The 12,019-nt window shown below is 42.4% G+C and overlaps 1 protein-coding gene across 9 annotated transcripts in view; it reads right to left on the reverse strand.

Moving 5' to 3' along the window:
• LOC109365935 (uncharacterized) overlaps window positions 1–12,019 on the reverse strand; it is a 47,610-nt gene that overhangs the window by 27,532 nt on the left and 8,059 nt on the right. Inside the window, exon 1 of one of the 9 annotated variants that reach the window (XR_014882034.1) lies at window positions 4,619–5,038. The exons of 2 other annotated variants lie outside the window; for them this stretch is intronic. The gene's annotated coding sequence lies outside the window, so the exon portion shown is untranslated. Of the gene's footprint in view, window positions 1–4,618; window positions 5,039–8,641; window positions 8,846–12,019 lie in introns of those variants that run through there. 6 more of the 9 variants (XR_014882031.1, XR_014882035.1, XR_014882030.1 and 3 more) reach the window with 6 other exon arrangements.

The following is a 12,019-nucleotide window of genomic DNA, read 5'->3' on the forward strand; positions in this document are numbered from 1 at the left end:
AACTGCTCACAGTATGCCTTTCTGTACAAATATCACAACACTGCTGTAACACAGGAGCATCAAAGAATGTGTTCGCTGGGCATTTGTTAAACAGATATGTTTTAAAGTTCTTAACACAAAAATTACTTGAAGAGATATGATCTGTCCAAGTGCATTCAGCACAGACATTTGGATCAAATCAAATAACAGAGAAATCGATTGAGAAAAACACTTGTCAATAGAACCTATATTGTACAACCAGAAGGAATCTTCAAGAAGAAAAATGTAAATAATTCACTTAAGTATCTTCTAGGTGAAGCCTAGCTGTGAATTTTGAGGCAAAAATGTGCAGGCATCATACTGATGTTGTCCTAGAAATAAAGGAACAATGTCACTTCTACCTTTACCAGCAGAAGGATCCCAGCATTGACATTTAGAGCGGGGAAAATAAAAGTTAAAAACAGAGAGAATCTTTCAGACTGTGTCTGCAGATACTCCTGAATAGCCACAATGAGGTTAGTGCTAGATATATTCATTAGTTACTAGATTTACCTAGCTGTATCTGCAACTCTCATTCCTTGAAACCAATCTATCATTCTTAAAATATGGTACATATGTGAAACTGTTACCTCTTCCAAAACAGACAACTGCCCTGGCACTGCAGAGTAAGTAATACTGCAGGGTAAATAGCGGGTTTTGGTAACCTGTTCAAAAGAATATTGTAAGAAGAACCGTCAACCCCACGACCTTAAATTCCTTCGATGCTCTTCCTTTAATCCCTCATGCTAATGTTATTTATCCAGTGTTAATTAAGGACTCAGTTTAAAAGTGGTTTCTAATTTCAGGTGCCTCACTTAAGTCACCCAACTGTTAGAAATATGGCACACCAAACTCCAGCTGAAATAATGGAAGCAGTGGGCAGTGTGTACGTAATCCCATCTCATTCCCTGCAGTCACAGTAATAGCATCCACACTCTTCCAAACACTGCAGCTAAGCCAACATAGCTACCCAAGCTATATTTCCTTTAAAACTGGGAGTTAGGAAAGCACTGGATATTTGGGGAACATGCATCCACGATATAATTTTTTAGGTAAGAAGATATCAAGATATAGATTTCTTGAAGAAAAAAATGCTATCCCAAAATGCCATAGCCAAATTGTTAAAGAGAATAGGAAACATGAAACAAACTAAACCTGTAATGACATCTTGGTGCTGTGCAGTTGCAGATACTAATCATCTTCACAGTCCAATTTCTCATCTACTTCTATGCTTGTGAAATGGAAGGTTGAGCACGTGATTAACTTGACTGGCAGATAGAACAGGTAGATGGCAGTTTTGAACGACTGGGAAACTACAGGAGAGATTCAGCCTTCAGAACAGTAAGAAGGTGCCATGATAACCCTCAAACGCCTCTGCTCGTCAGGATAGTTCCTGCTACTTGCTATGCATGACAACAAGAGAAGTGGTGCTATGGCCTCTTCTCATCAGCAAGGGTAACAACAAAACAAATTATTTAAGGAGTATGTGATGAGCATCATTACCTAAGAGCACTGAATGTTTTTTTCACTATGGAAATTGTGTAGGTAGATGTGGAAGAAGTTCAATAGAAGTGCCTACCTGCTATAATGTCCCAAGTTTTTATGGCTGTTTGCCAACACCTAGACCCAATTTTGGGTACCCTTCCAAGGCCCATGCAATTGAGAGCTTGGTCTGTAATAGATTCACAGAGTTCAAGTCAAGCAAGGACTATCACATCCTAATGCACATATCACTGCTCTTTTAATTTCATTCAAGAACCCTGTATACAACAAAACAACTATTAAATAAATAGTTGATATAATCTGTCTTTTCAAAAGTTATTCAGTTTTACCTTAAAGAAGAGTATATCAAAAATTATTAGGAAGTTTTTCTTTAGCAACGTGTTACCTCAAACTGTAAGCCAAATTTCTGATTTGAGTGTGCTTAGCCTCAAGTTCCAGATAGTTGAGCTGTTCTCTACCACTTTGCCACACATTCTTGAGCCATTCAAGATATTATTTTTTTTTGATGGGTGTGTGACAAATACAGTATTACCATGAAATAACTTTATACTAAGTAAATAACTCTTGGTCTTCCTTTTAAAACTAAGTAGAGAGATTCCAGGCTACTAATCTGTTCGTGGCTTTCAGCACTACTGTTAGCAATAACCAGGCAACCAACGTATCAGTCACAAACGCTCAATGCTGTGTTTTGGTGTTTGTTTTTTTTGCATGCAGATATAGAAATAGAGAAGGAGGAAAAAGTGTGTGCACCCTAATCAGCAAGTCAGCAAATCAACAACATCACAAAAGACATCATTCAGGTTTAGACCTCATCGGTCTTACTTTGTTTACCTAAGTTCAAACTTTACCTTATAGTGCCATAGGAAAAAAAACAAACAAACAAACAAGGGAAAACATTGCATTTCCATATCTGAACAAAGATCTTAGATCCCTTGTGTTGTACATGGAACTGCTTAGCTGCTGCATAGGACAGCATACAGACAAAGGCTGTGGCTGCAGCAATGTAAGGAGCACAGCCAGGCCAGAGATGCACCCCGCAGGCTGGCTGGAGGGGTGGCTGGGCAATAGCATGCATCCCACTGCCAAGAGTGAACTGGGACTGCTTCCATGCAGCCCTTCTGTGGGTCACCTGTTTTGAGCTGGAACAGAGTGCTGATATTTGGGCTTCGGGCCGTGGCTATTCAAGGACTGAGTTCATGTTTGCTAAGCTGTTAATTACTGTGCAGGACTTAGTGTAATACCAATGACACAGCAGTAACTACAAGAAAGTGAATAAAGTCTTCACTTTCTCATTCTCCACCAGTACCAAGGGGACTGTAAACCACTTCTTACTTGCCATTATTCTGTCTTGAAAAGAGGAACCATCCTAGGAACGGCATATAGTTGAAAGAAAGGCAATTTCCAATTACTACACTGGGTAAAAGCCAGAGATCAGATTCAATTACATTGCACTTTGCAATTTACAATCTGTTGGTGCTCATTCCAGCAGAGGCTTGTTAAATGCTCTCTTACTGGAGACCTTCAAAATATGCTTACCTGCTGAAAAAGAAGAGGTTCTCAGCCCCCATCCTCACCATAACTTATGCCATCAAAACCCAGGCCAGACCCCAGCCTCCATTTAAGCAAGAGCTGCACATGGCTGAGCTCTCCCTCTCTACAGAAACTTCATGGGCTACAGAGCAATATCGGTGGGAGACCAAATTTGAAACACAAATTCATCAGAATGCACAATTCTATCATTCAGATTCTGACAGGCACACTGGCCTACTACATATATGCTTCTAAATCTAATACTTGAATGTCTTCCTTCAATTTTCCTTTTTTGAGAATCGCACTCTTCCAGCTTCACAGTGTAGTTGCTATTGCTGCCGTACATCAAATCTACAACTTGCAAAATCCAAAGGACCGTAGACGTAGTGAGATTTGCAGGAAGGTGTCCATTCAAGCCTCTTCTCGTATCTGCAATGTAAATTTTCCCTTAGGTTTGCCACTATAAAGAGCAAGCAGCAGTGCTTGCTTTTGGCCCTCTGTAGCAAACAGTGTAACAGTGATATATGGATTGACTGAAGACACCAACACAAGGTTCCAAAGACATGATGGCTCAGGGAAAATGTGAGGTGACCTATGACCTGTCACAACAAAGCCGATTCAGTGCATACCATCAAGAATGCTAACAAAAATATTTGTGAGAATGGAAAACGATTTTTAAACTCATCCCAGAACTGAATTCAATCCATTCACGGATCTACTCCTTTCCTTTTCCTGCACACTTACTTGTGGAGATCTTGTCAAACACCAGAAAACATGTGAGAGGAACATCAACAGAAATAGCAACACACATCTCTTAGAATTTAAAGATGAGACTCATTTCCAACAACAAAATCACCAGAAACAATGAATAGATCTTCTAACAAGGCAGATCAAAATGATCTAAACATTATTTGGGGGACTAGATATCAACAAGAGTAATTTCCATCAAATCTTGGCTATTAATAATGGTAGAGTGGGAAATTAGCATACGCATCAATTGGCCATTGACCTTATATTGTGGTTATTTTAACCTACTGTGTAATGGAGCAGCATACCATGAAAAAATGCACTTCAAAGTGGGCAGCTGCCACCGCAGATTTAGATTTCAGCCTCTCATTCATTTTGTGTGTTCAATTCACATCTACTTCTTTCAAAAGTTGTGACTTCTTTGCTCCCCTTTCTGCGTTTCATTTTTTAAGCTTGCCTTGCTGGGTACCAGTAAGTTTTCACTTTTGTTTTGGTGCGTGATGTGGTGGAAACCAAAGATACCTATCTGCTATTGTTCCTGCTAATAATGAAGTACGTTACCAGTAACACGGGCTAAAGGCTCTTCGTATCATCAGAGCAATTTCAGAGAAAAACATGGAGTCAAGCTCAGGTTGCATACATTACTCCAAAGTCACAGGAGGAATCAGGTCATGTAGCAGACGGCAATCTAAAACCTAGATTTGAACAGGTGTCAGTTGACCCTCCTGCCATGAAAAATGATCAGACACAGCACCCGAGGAGGATGAGTGGAACGTACGCTGAATGAGCTGCGAGAGCCCCAGTGCTCCCAGATGCTTACCAGCACTGTGCTCCTTCCTCTGCAGCCCTCAGGAAGCACAGCTGCAGCACGTGGGTTGCATCCAGTGAGAGGTTCTGTCCCTAAGCAGTGGCGCTGAGGAAGTTCTGAAGAGGAGGAGGAGAAGCTGACTTTGGCAGCCTTGAGGAATATCCCAAGGCAGTCCCGAGGTTAAACGAGGGGAAATCTGGGAGTCAGGCAAACTTGGAAATGCAGCAGCTGCATTATCTATGAAATGGAAGTCACGTGTTGATTCTGAGCTATGAGTGTCATAGGGAAAAGGAGCCAAAGGGAGCTTTGGAGCTGCGTGTTTCTAGCTAAACAAACTAAACGCTAACAGAAGGCACTGACATGAAATTGGCGTTTACAAGGAAGAACTTTCCCTTCCTCCCCCGGCCAGGCAGCCAGCCAGGCTGAGCACCAATGCCCAAAGGTCAGGCACCACTCCTCAGCCTCACTGGTTACCAGGATCTCTTGTGGAAACAAACGCTTTCACACCACCATTGAGCATGTTACTAAGGGTTGCTGAGAGCTATGTTTCAATTAATGTGAGGTAATATACACTGTGGTTCTGGGCAGCATTGGAATGACAGCTATCTCGAGTAGCAGCAGGTCATTCCTAGCGCTGGCTCTCCCCACCTGAAAGGGGACCAAGGGGCAGGCACACACCACTGTGCCTGCACTGTATGAGGCTTCTGGATAAACTGAGAGCTGCGGTTCCCATGATTATCAGCTCAGCACCACTACTACAGTCCTATATAAACTGTAATCGCAGAATTGTTGGGGTTGGAAGGGACCTCTGGAGATCGAGTCCAGACCCCTACTAAGCGGTTCTCTACAGAAGGTTGCACAGGTCCAGCATGTTTTGAGGATCTCCAGAGGGAGACTCCACAGCTTCTGTGGGCAGCCTGTTCCAGTCTTCTGTCACCCTTGAAGTAAAGAAGTTTTTCCTCATGTTCAGATAGAGCTTCCCATGTTCCACTTTGTGCAAAGTGCCTCTTGTCTTGTTGCTGCACACTGCTGAAAAGAGCCTGGCCCCATCCACTTGACTCTCGTCCTTTAGATATTTATAGGCATTATTAGGCCCATTCTCACATATTTCTTCAGGCTGAACAGCCCCCAGGGCTCTCAGCCTTTCCTCATAAGGGAGATGCTTCAGGCCCTCATCATCTCAGTGGCTCTCCACTGGACTCTCGCTATAAGATCCCTGTCTTTCTTGAACTGGGGAGTCCAGAACTGAGCACAGAACTCCAGTTGTGGCCTCAAAACACGCTTCCGAAAAATCCGAGCTCCTGCCGGTGGAGGGGCTGCTAACACCAATTCTGAAAGCTGGCTTTCATCCGCATTACTGCAATGCCCCTCCTGCCAGTGTTGGAGGCCTGCCTACAACCTGAAAGCAAGCATTTCCTCACTTCTGCTGAGAAGCGTTATTTATATTACTCAGAAGAGGTTATGCACCTGGGGTCACAGAAATAATTATTAATAATTAGGAAAGGAAACACGCAGCATTTCACATTTCCTGCTCAGAAGACCTTTAATTTTTTCTCTAGTTGGCTGTACTTGTCTTGGCTACAGACTGCATTTCACTTCTTAATCTTGAGCTGTCAGGAAGTAGCATCTGGACTAGACAACGAGGAAGAAGCTCAAATCACATTTGAGTCTTTTTGTGCCATGCACATTTGAGAACAAGCTGCTAGGCCCATAGATGGAAAACAGCCCCAGAGCCCATGGGGATTTTCAGCCTCTCTCAAAACCGATCCTTATACAAACAAGGACTTCCTTTACCACCTAACAGAAGTTACTTAAAGAAAAAAACTGAAAAAATTCTTAAAGATCTGTTTAAAAGGCCTCATACTGGTTAAGAGGAAGGCAAGGAATTGGGTTGGATTTTTTTTTGCCTCAGTGCTGTGCTTGGCAACCCCATTTTGCTCTGTCATATGCACACATCACTGTGCTTGGCAGAAAAACTGCAAGAGCTTTAGCAAGGGAAATGGCAAAATCACACATCCAGTACAGGTGGGCTAAAACGAAGCTCAAGGGAAATAAAAGATGATGTATCCATGAACACTTAATCAGTGCTCATGGAAAACAAAACTTATCTTTGTTGAGCTAAATAGTAGTTGAGACTGAACATTACACAAACTCAATAAGCAGAAATGAAATTGTATTTTTTTAATGAATGAAATTAACTTTAGAGAGGGTTGCCACAAAGACTAAGCAGAAATGACAATTTGCTTCAGACCAAAAATTGAGCCTTAAAAGATAGGCTTGTCTCTTCACCAGGGCTCATTTCATTCTTTGACAGGCAGAAAAAGGAAAGGAAGAAAACAGAGAAAACCAGCGCAACAGCTTTGGAAAAAAAAAATAAATGCATCGAAATTGGAAAACAGCAGCTCAGCATGGTTTGTGGGTTTTCTTCCCCCTTCTAACTTATTGCAGCATTTATTCCTCCACAGTGTATTCAAGCTCCTTTTGTGCTCATGGCTTCAGAAAGGAATCTGAGAGCAGAGTGGGAGTGATAGCTGAGTATATGATTTGGATTACCTACGGCTTTTCTCCAAAGATGCATATTTGTCTCTAGATTGGCCGATTTTGTGCCAGGTAACACATAGAAGTCACCCCATTCTTTTCTTCTTAGTAATTACCTGTCCACAGTTGGAAACAATTTTTTTTTTTTCCCAAGGCTTTGTCATATTGCCAAAATATGTTTGAATGCAATATCACTTGTGCAGCCAATAATCCCTACTCCATGCAGTGTCTCGGACCCTGTGATGACAGAAATCTCCGCACAGGGCACTTCCCCACTTGTGCACAGCTTACTGGCTTCACTGTGGCTCTGGAAAGATGTGGAGCTCACTGCACACAGAGTCCACATCAGCAAAAACCATCAACAAAGGTTTGCAGGTTGCCAATAAACAACAAGAGATTTCTATGTACCTTCCTTGCCTAAGCAATGCCAGTGTCGAAAAACTGAAACAAAGAGGGCAAAGTTTGCTTTCCTGCTCCGTATCAGGGCAAGGAAAAGCAGGCTTACGCTTGCTGCTTTTCCTCTAGGTCTACCTGTTCCTGTTGACCTTGAATGGGGCAGATCATAGTGCAGAAGGCAGTGCTGTACTTCAGCTTTCTTGAATCACCTGGCAAAGTTTAACCTCATTATCAACAGCTCTCACTGTCACACTCAGAAAAGGGCCCTTGAAATCCACAGGCTATAAGTTAATCAGTGCTGCAACTCCCACAGAGTGCTTAGTACTGAAACAAGGATGACTGTGTTTCTTTGGAAGTTTGTCACATTCCGCAGATTTAGAAATTATGCCATCATGCATACCAAATTCATCTACTTCAGCTATTTTGCATGTAGGTCTTGATTTCACTAGTTGTTCAGTATTCTGCATTCATTCTGTGTTCAAAGATGAAAACCCCAGTCAGAGTCAGGTCCTGCTGAAAGCTCTGACTCATATTCCTTTTTGCTCCAGGGCCTTTCTTCCTAACCTTTCTATTCTCTCTAAGAAAGAAAAGAAAATCTTTCCCCCCCACATTTACTGATGCCAGTGAGAGTAATGGCTTTTGTTCATGGTCTTTATATAGCAACATCTCCATTCTCACCCAGGTTTTTGAAGAAAGAGCATGCTGCATCTCATCACCAGTCACCAAAGTCAGTTGAAATGATTCCATGGATTCCAATGGGTTTTGAAATAAGCTCTTAGAAAAACCAACGTGTGTAGTTTTACTAAAATCTGTACTTCGCATTAGGAAATCTTTTTAAGGAAAGATTTTAATATTCACATCGATTATGTAAGTTACAGAACAAGCCGTAGGCCCACAGCTGCCAAAGTGAAAATAAATGGAAACACTCACTGAAACCTTGCCTGCATTTCACACAAGACCTGCTTCTCTCAGTCTTCTACAACTAGGATGGGAAAGTGTTTGTCAGGCTCAACGACTTAGTGGCCACCACCCAAAATCTTTAAGCACATTCAACTCACTGGGTAGCCACCAGTCGGGAGGCCAACGAGAAGCCAGTCTTACCAGTGAGCTCTCGGTGGTGTGGGCTGTTGGAGGCTCCAGTCCTTGCTCAACTCTGACACACACACCAGGCCTTCTCCAGGCTTAGGTGACAGCTCACAGCTGTTCTTGTTCACTTGTTAATCCATTCTGAGGACAAGTGCAGCATTTCAGCTACAGCGTACTGGAAGTACGTTGCTCACATGATGTTTGATCAGGCGAAAGCCCCTGGAAAAGGGGAGGAAACAGAAAAACCCCACTACATAGTTGCTATTTGCAATACACAAAATACCTCAGCAGAGGATCAAAATTTCAAGATGGATCACTTTTTTTTAATTTTATTTTAAGCAATTTCCTCATCACAAAAGTTTTTGTTCCCTGTGAACTTACCACAGCTTCAGATGCATTACATGCTAGGACTGCTCGCATAGCAGCGAGCACTGAGCAAGGTGAGTACATAGTGAAGCACAGCTACTACTATACTGAGCAGAGCAGAGTTCTCCACGAGCAGGGGATTATTTGGTCTAGCCTCAGGCTCATTCTTATCACTTGTTTTAATCGAGGGATCATAACTTAGCTGAGCTTAAGTTGCTCCAGTTTCCAGAACCAAAGTCCAAGCAGAAGAAAAAGCCTCAATAACCTCATTTTCCTTCCTTCATTCCTTTTCCTCCTTCCTGGCAAGGGAAACACTATCATATTCTTTGGGTATAGCATCATGCAACTCCCATTGTTTCTAAAGCAGCAGTCTCACCACTCCCAATCTCACACTTATCCTAGCGTCTCTTCCCAGACACTATCTGCAAGCTTGACCTAAGGATGTGGGGCATTACAAAATGGCCTTGCGTCATTAACATGAGCACTCACTGTCAGATCTTCAGTCTTAATTCGTACAGGAGTTCTGTATCTCATAGCAAGCCTGCTTCCCTTCACCTAAAGTAAAACTGAGCCCCTGTTCCCCAGAAGAATCTAGCACTCCATATGACACAATTCTGAAGGTAATGAATGCACAGCTTGATTTGGCCCATCAGTATCAAGTCCTCTTTTTACCCGAGCTTCTGGAACACAGGCTGCAGCTCAGCAAAGCAGACAGATGTGTTTAACTTGATACAGGACTGCCCTAAGGAGTTGCACTTGTGACACTGCCTATTCACCAACTTAGATGCTTCGCTGCATCAGTTGGTGCGACCTGGCTTTGGTTCTGGAATTCTCACTTGCTGCTTCAAAGGAACACAGCGAGCCTCCTTTTTCAGAGATACTGAACTCCACAGAAGGCTTAGCTAATGTCAGGGGAAATCATGAGTCCTCTGGAAATCTCTGAAATGTAGGCACATCATGTACAAAGGAAGATTGTACGAACAATGCAGCCAAATAAGTAAATTTTGGCAATAAAACAGTCATTTACTGAGGAAACAGCATACAGAGAGGAAGAATCAACTGGGAAACACTCTTATGTAAAATTATTTGCCCAATTTCCATGTGAGCTATCAGCGAATCTTGGAAATGACCATAGGGATTTCCAGTCACTGAAGCACTATTGCCAGCTATTTCCATGCCCACAGAGATGACAAAGACCCACTGAATACCTCTCCCTTCTTCCACATTGGTTTAAGGCAACTTTTCCACTACTTTCAAAGTGGTGACATTTTCAAATGACAATTCTGTCTGGCATGGCACTGTCCCTTTCCTCCCCTCCACTTCCAAAGCACTGCAGGACCTGTGATTTGCCATTGCCACACACACAGTGCTCAAAGGGGATGCAGAGCAGCTCCAGAAAAACAAAACAAAACAAAACAAAACACTGTGCATAGGAGTCCACAACTTTGCAATGCAAAGCCAACTCCACCATCTGCACTGCCACTGCAGCACATAGATCTTGGTGCAGGAAAGTCACCAGGACTTAAAGCAAGATCTGAGAAAGCTGCATTTCAGCCTGGTCTCCCAAGATGGGCTGCAGAAAGACTGTAAGTTAGGTCATTTGATTTCCACATTAACTCCACTGTATAGAAGTGGGCTGGGCATGAGGACTAATGCAGCAATAAGCCCAGTCTTCAATCCAAATCTTGAGGCTTGACACAAGCATGAAAATGGAATAGTAAATATCTTTTTTAAGAGGTTCCATTTCCATCAAATATATAGATATACTTATCTCCAAGATTGCAGCTGCCAGCCAAAAATCTATCCATCTCAAGAGATGAACAGTTAGTGTGATAATGAGATCATATCCTCTGAAATTAATTCCCTGGTACTCAGTTTGTCCACCTTCAATTCATGGATTCTGCACAAACTGTTTCAGGGAACATCTCAGCTAAAGTCGACTTGTTAATAAACAAGATGATGTTACGAACACAAATTAGAAAAGGTCAATAAACAAACTCTATTTTAATAACATCTTTTCATTTTTTTCCCCAAGAGAAAGAGAGAAGCTAGTAAATATGTTTGTATGAAAACTCTATCTCCACTTATTCTGCTGCTGTTAATTAGCATGCTTAATTGCTGTGGGGCAAGCCTATTTGTATCAGCTGAGGATGAGGCCTCTGCTAGATTTGATTCACCACTGGGTATCAAAGACAACTATGCTAACAGAGCAATAATAATACTGATACCAAACAAGAATAAGTTGCAGGAGAATGTGACCTCCAAGAAATGCAGAGTGCACCTGAGGCAGGCAGCCTTACTGTTTTAGAAACAGTTCCTAATTAAATCTTCCACCTGTAAGTGGATGAATGGACTTCTTTTGATTGCACAATGAGCAGGAGAGCCTAACGGTCTGATAAAACATCTTATCCCTTGCACAGCCATTTGCAGCCTATCTACAGACTGCCTTTTGAGGCACTGCCATGTTAAAAATGTTCTTGCCTGAAGGTATTACCTCACTGTGGCAGATGTCACCAACTTGGCACTATCTGAAAGGTCTATTAAAAGCAATGCAATTAATTACTTGGGTTGTCATCGCAGCACCGCTTTTGAGATATTTAAAATGGTTTATTATTGATAGCCTAATCCTGGAAAGTGCTGAGCATCTTCACTTCTACCCATGGCCACCCAGAGAGATGAGGGCTGGAGCAGAGGCTCCTCAGATGCTGGACACTCTCAGGTCTGCTCTGGCTGCTCTGTGTGCCTCCACTGCTGGGAGACCCGACCCAGCAGCAGGCGCTGGGCTGCTAATGGTGCTCGGAATCCTGAGTCCTGTCTGCTTTAGTGATCTGAGGAAGTTGTATTGATGGCAGCCTGTGGAGGACCAGAAAAGGTGGATGAGGAAAGGTGTTTTCCCCAAATATTTGTCTTTTTGCTTCCCATTACTCAAATCTGTGATTAAATACATATACATTCATTAGCAATATATCAACTTAATTTCCCCCAAATTGAGTCTGTTTTACCCATGATGGCAACTGATCTATCTTC

This window comes from Meleagris gallopavo, chromosome 2, assembly GCF_905368555.1.
Source record: "Meleagris gallopavo chromosome 2, MGAL_WU_HG_1.1, whole genome shotgun sequence".
In the NCBI taxonomy this organism is placed as follows: domain Eukaryota; kingdom Metazoa; phylum Chordata; class Aves; order Galliformes; family Phasianidae; genus Meleagris; species Meleagris gallopavo.